We start from the raw sequence: 6,869 nt of genomic DNA on the forward strand, positions 1-6,869 counted from the left end.
CTGTCTCACTCCCTTCCCAACCGCTGCTTCCCTTTCATGCCCCTCGACTCTTACAACTGCCATCTGCTTTCTGTACAAATTGTAAATAGCCTTTCGCTCCCTGTATTTTACCCCTGCCACCTTCAGAATTTGAAAGAGAGTATTCCAGTCAACATTGTCAAAAGCTTTCTCTAAGTCTGCAAATGATAGAAACATAGATTTGCCTTTCCTTAATCTTTCTTCTAAGATAAGTCGTAGGGTCAGTATTGCCTCATGTGTTCCAACATTTCTGCGGAATCCAAACTGATCTTCCCTGAGGTCGGCGTCTACCAGTTTTTTCCATTCACCTGTAAAGAATTTGCGTTAGTATTTTGCAGCTGTGACTTATTAAACTGATAGTTCGGCAATTTTCACATCTGTCAACACCTGCTTTCTTTGGGATTGGAATTATTATATTCTTCTTGAAGTCTGAGGGAGTTTCGCTTGTCTCATACATCTTGCTCACCAGATGGTAGAGTTTTGTCAGGACTGGCTCTCCCAAGGCTGTCAGTAGTTCTAATGGAATGTTATCTACTCCCGGGGCCTTGTTTCTACTTAGGTCTTTCAGTGCTCTGTCAAACTCTTCACGCAGTATCACATTTCCCATTTCATCTTCATCTACCTCCTCTTCCATTTCCATAATATTGTCCTCAAGAACATCGCCCCTGTATAGACCCTCTATATACTCCTTCCACCTTTCTGCTTTCCCTTCTTTGCTTAGAACTGGGTTTCCATCTGAGCTCTTGATATTCATGCAAGTGGTTCTCTTTTCTCCAAAGGTCTCTTTAATTTTCCTGTAGGCAGTATCTATCTTACCCCTCGTGAGATAAGCCTCTACATCCTTACATTTGTCCTCTAGCCATCCCTGCTTAGCCATTTTATGCTTCCTGTCGATCTCATTTTTGAGACGTTTGTATTCCTTTTTGCCTGCTTCACTTACTGCAGTTTTGTATTTTCGCCTTTCATCAATTAAATTCAATATTTCTTCTGTTACCCAAGGATTTCTACTAGCCCTCGTCTTTTTACCTACTTGATCCTTTGCTGCCTTCACTACTTCATCCGTCAAAGCTACCCATTCTTCTTCTACTGTATTTCTTTCCCCCATTCCTGTCAATTGTTCCCTTCTGCTCTCCCTGAAACTCTGTACAACCTCTGGTTCTTTCAGTTTATCCAGGTCCCATCTCCTTAAATTCCCACCTTTTTGCAGTTTCTTCAGTTTTAATCTACGGTTCATAACCAATAGATTGTGGTCAGAGTCCACATCTGCCCCTGGAAATGTCTTACAATTTAAAATCTGGTTCCTAAATCTCTGTCTTACCATTCTATAATCTATCTGAAACCTTCTAGTATCTCCAGGGTTCTTCCATGTATACAACCTTCTTTCATTATTCTTGAACCAAGTGTTAGCTACAATTAAGTTACGCTCTGTGCAAAATTTTACCAGGTGAATTCCTCTTGCGTTTCTTACCCCCAATCCATATTCACCTACTATGTTTCCGTCTCTTCCTTTTCCTACTGTCAAATTCCAGTCACCCATGACTATTAAATTTTTGTTTCCATTCACTACCTGAATAATTTATTTTATCTCATCATACATTTCATCAATTTCTTCATCTGCAAAGCTAGTTGGCATATAAACTTGTACTACTGTAGTAGGCGTTGGCTTCGTGTCTATCTTGGCCACAATAATGTGTTCACTATGCTGTTTGTAGTAGCTTAGCCGCATTCCTATTTTTTTATTCATTATTAAACCTACTCCTGCATTACCCCTATTTGATTTTGTATTTATAACCCTGTATTCACCTGACCAAAAGTCTTGTTCGTCCTGCCACCGAACTTCACTAATTCCCACTATATCTAACTTTAACCTATCCATTTCCCTTTTTAAATTTTCTAACCTACCTGCTCGATTAAGGGATCTGACATTCCACGCTCCGATCCGTGGAACGCCAGTTTTCTTTCTCCTGATGACGACGTCCACTTGAGTAGTCCCCACCTGGAGATCCGAATGGGGGACTATTTTACGTCCGGAATATTTTACCCAAGAGGATGCCATCATCATTTTTTTTTTTTCCTCACTAGAAAATGTCAATTGTAATTTATTGCATAGAGAAGCTCACATAGTTCCTTTTTCCATTGTCATTCCGCTCTGTTCAGAAGGTGAGAAGCAAATGCGCTCACATTCAGTCAAACGTGTGTCAATTCGGTATAGCATAACTGTGTTGTTTCACAGTTTTGGTATTACCTCACAGACACTAGCATTCGTTTGAGTCTGATTTTTAGAATTTCCGTTGCAGCCATAATTGGGAAGACCAAATTGGATTTCTCATTGTGCTACATTGATCTGAGCATGGTTAGCTACTGGGAAATCTAACACCAACATGTACTTTTCTCATGTTTTTCTCTGTTTATCACTTTTCTGAAGCTTATTCATCTTGGTCTGTCAGGAAGTCAAATCACAACTTCCCTTCAGTTGTGCACCCAGGTGCCATTTAACCCTTTAGCTGTACAACTTGGCCGCCACCAACTTTCTTCCTTGATTACACAGAACATATCACAGAAATCTGATCCCCTGTATTTTCACCATGGTAAATTGCATTAATCAGCAGACCTTTGTGCGGTCATTAGTTGAGCTCACAGTAACTTTTGCTTTTTGGTAGGCTGAAGTAATGTTGGTCCTTCCTTTCCCTCTATCATTTAACATACTCCTACCAAAGCCCCCCCCCCCCCCCCCCCCCATTCGTGGCCATATCTTCTGTGTTCCCCTTCTTGTAGTTTTGTGAAATGTGTCCTCCACTCTACAGGCAAAACATTGAATTTTGTCTTACATGAAGTTGTACTTTGTTGGCTGCTCCTACAATAGTTTGTTTCTGGTTATGGTTTGAAAACAGGATGATCCAGTTTCTCATCAAGTTGAGGCCTCCATAGCTCTTCTATGAATTGAGCTACCATTTGTATTGTTTCTTCAAATGTCTTGCAGTGTTCCAGTCTAACCGTGCGACCAGCTTTACTGTGTAGACCATTCAAAAATGTATGTTATGCCCTTTGTTCAGCTTCAAACAGTTCTGCCTCATTGCATGAATTGTTCTCTCTATGGTTCTGTGTGTTAACATTAATTTTCCTATTGATGCTCAGTGGCATCTCTGTCCAAAATATGCATATTTTGGAGTAGCTCCCGTGCTTTTCTTCTTGTTCTGTTGCACAAGTGACTGTTTAAATTGGTCCTATATAGCTTAACAACTGTGTATATAATCACATGTGACAAGACAGATTGCACCATCATGGATTCAAAGCTTTGCCATGGTCCTTTTCTGAGAGTCACTCCAGAATCCTAGGCTGCTGCATTCTAGAATTTACCAAAAAGCAGGTGAACATCCCGATCTTATCTTCAGAAAAAAATCGGAAATGTAGGGATCAAAGAAATGTTCTCCAGATCCAGAGTGGTGCACAGTGGCGTGCTTTTGCGACCCAGTCCACCACATACGACACGGCCATTCAGTGCTACGGAGGGGCACGAGCGCTGAGTGATGTGCGGAAGCAGCACGTGTGTCCTGCCATCAGCTACCCTTACTTTTTTGTTCTCAGGCACTATGCTCATATTTATGAGATATATTTTAAATGACTACAGTGAGTGTTTCATGATGGCTTCATGTGTTACTTTTGAAACAACATTCTTGATTTTTTGTTCTGATTATTACTCATTGCAGTGGGTCATCAGGCACATTTTTTCTTTTATTTTCATCAGGTATTTGCAGTTTCATTCTTGCAATGTGTAGATGGGGTCCACCTGAACAAATACTTCTCATTAAGTCTCTCGTGCAACGAGGTCCTGTCAGAAAGTGTCGGCTTCTTTTCTGTTACAAAGAAAATTATTTCTAAATCAGAATTTTACATGCCCATTCAACAGAGTGGTCCCAAATTAGCCTAATGCAATATTCACTATATAGATATGTACTATTTCTGCTGCATGGTGTTAGCAGTAAGTGGGAATCAGGACGGTGCTGTCACTGCTGGAGTACTGGCTATCTTGTTTTGCTGTCCTTGTTAACACATATTGGTAAAACGAATATCCCACTATACTAATTTGTCATCAGTCTGTCAAATGGGCATGTAAAATTCATTTTGTTTGTAATGGGAAGCAAAGCGATGCTTTCCATCGAAGCTGGACATTGCTTGAAAGACGTGACGGGTACCAAAATATATGCGGAAACAATAGAGAAAATGTGCCTGCTGACTCTCGGGTGAGACACCCTTACAAAAATTACAATCAAGACACTTGTGATTAAAGACATATATTGTTCAAAATACTAACTTCAAAACACAACTCCCCCTGCAGGTCCGGGGGTTAGAATAGGCCCGAGGTATCCCTGCCCATCGTAAGATATGACTAAAAGGAGTGTCTCATTGTTCAGCCCTATAAGTCCAGGTCCCATGTTACGGGTTGACCTGCCACTTTCCAAATTCTACAGAAGTGTGGGCCATATGGGGAAGGACACCTTAAGTGGCGCATGAGTGCCCTTAGATTCAATCTCCTGAACCTCTGGATCTTCACCTGCCATTCAACTATTTGGGTGAGGACACTTTCTGGGATATGTCATCTTCTTCCATTGTTTCCTGTCCTCTTTCACCCCCATGACAGGATTGGATTTCTCTGTACCCAATATCCAGCACGGTAACCAGTCCGTTGTGGTGGGGTCGTCATGTATCCATTTGGTGTTGCCCCCCTGACAACACAGGGATTGCACTACTGATGCCTGAGCTGGAAACGCCCCACGTATGCCAAGGAGTAGATGCCTGTCTTCCTGGGGCATAAGGACTCCCAGCAATGGCCATCATGCTAGGTGGCCTTTGCTGTGGCTGGATGGCGCCCGTGGGGAAAGCCCTTGGTCGGAGTGGGTGGCATCAGGGTGGATGACCCGCAATGAACCGGACTAAGTCATCTCTTCCTGGTGACTGTATTGTGCTGGCAGTCTCCAAGAAGGACAAGATTGAGTACAATGCTGACAGATATGACCCTAAATCGTTCCCGTCCCTCGCTATGCCGTGGGAGGAACGTAGGGCTACAGTAAGAAGAGAGCCATATTCACCTCAGTATTTTGTCTGTAGCAGAATGGTCGGGGACTCCTTTCTACCACTGAAGCCTCAATTTTTTGTTGAACACCTTGAGGATAAGTTTGGAGAAGTGACAGCACTGTCCAAGATCAGAAGTGGTGCAGTCTTGATTCGGATTTGTGACTGGCTGGGTGATATTCCTGTTTCTGTCACTCCACATAAAAGCCTCAACATGGTCCAGGGGATTATTTTCCATCGTGATTACCTCTTGCAGTCTGACAACAAGCTCCGTGCCAATTTAGAACGTCAGGGTGTTCATTTCATCTGGCGCATTTACAGGGGACCCAAAGACAACAGGGTTGCTACCGATTCCTTCATCTTGGCCCTCGAGGGTGATTCATTGCCAGAAAAGGTCAAGGTGATGGTTTACCGCTGTGACGTTTAACCATACGTCCCTCCCCCTATGCGGTGCTTTAAGTGCTGGAAATTTGGGCACGTCTTCCCGCGGCACTTCCAACGCCACATGTTGAGACTGTGGACGTCCACTGCATCCAGATATTCCCTGTGCACCTCCTCCCACTTGTATCAACTGCGGAGAGCAGCACTCCCCCTGCCCGCCAGACTGCACAGTACTCTGAAAGGAGCAGAAAGTCGTGAAGTACAATACTTTGGACTGGTTGACTTACCAAGAGGCTGAACATAAATTTGAACGATTACACCCCGTTTGGTTGACATCCACGTACGCTGCAGCTACGTAAACATCACCATCACAAATAACAGTCGTGCCACACTCTGTGCCATGAACAGTTGGCCCTCTGGGCCTCCAGACTACATCTGCCCCCCTTGATGGTAGGGGGGAAAAATCTCCTTCCGTTGCTCCCAAAGTACCTTCTTTGGGAGCAAGGCCCTTCCAAATGCAGGGGACATTGGTCCCCTCCACCCAGCTGGAGGAGCAACAGCTCCTGTCGTGTGGAAGGGGTCCCTTGGTATCCTCTCTCCCAAGTTGTCCACTAATGCCACAGTGGACACTCGCCAGTGACTAAAGGAGCCAAAAGTTGCTGGATGAAGAGCTTCTCGGTCTTCCTCCATGCCTGAAGCTACTTCAGAGAAGTCCTCCCAGCAAGCCCCTAACGAGAAGTGAGAGGCTAAGCAAACAAAGAAGTCTGCTAAGAAAAAGGACCCTCTGGTGGCCCCAACACCACAACTTCCTACCCATTCTGCACCTGCAGATGAGGTGGAGATCTCACTATCCCCTGTGGACCTGGATCTCACTGATGGCTCATCCACAATAGGAATGGATACAAATACTTAATCGGTGGCAGCAGGTGACCCTGAGGCGCAACCTGCCTCATTGCATGCTTCATGCCTTCCGAGCCTCACGATAATGTCATCCTCCAGTGGAATTGCTGCGGTTTTCTTCACCACCTGGCTGAGCTATGGCAACTGTTAAGCTTCACACCTGCTTTCTGCATTGCCCTCAAGGAAACCTGGTTCCTGGCAATGTAGACCCCTGCCCTTTGCAGCTATAGGGGATATTACAATAACTGTAGCGACTTTAATAGTGTGTCAGGTGGAGTTTATGTCTATGTCCTAAACTCAGTATGCAGTGAACCTGTGCCCCTTCAAACCCCTCTTGAAGCTGTGGCTGTCAGGCTAAGGATGATGTGGGAAATAACTGTCTGCAACGTATATCTTCCTCCAGATGGTGCAGTACCCCTGAATGTGTTGGCTGCACTGATTCATCAACTCCCTAAAACTTTCCTACTTTTTGGAGATTTGAATGCCCATAATCCCTTGTG

Source organism: Schistocerca serialis, chromosome 3 (genome assembly GCF_023864345.2).
Source record: "Schistocerca serialis cubense isolate TAMUIC-IGC-003099 chromosome 3, iqSchSeri2.2, whole genome shotgun sequence".
Classification (NCBI taxonomy): domain Eukaryota; kingdom Metazoa; phylum Arthropoda; class Insecta; order Orthoptera; family Acrididae; genus Schistocerca; species Schistocerca serialis.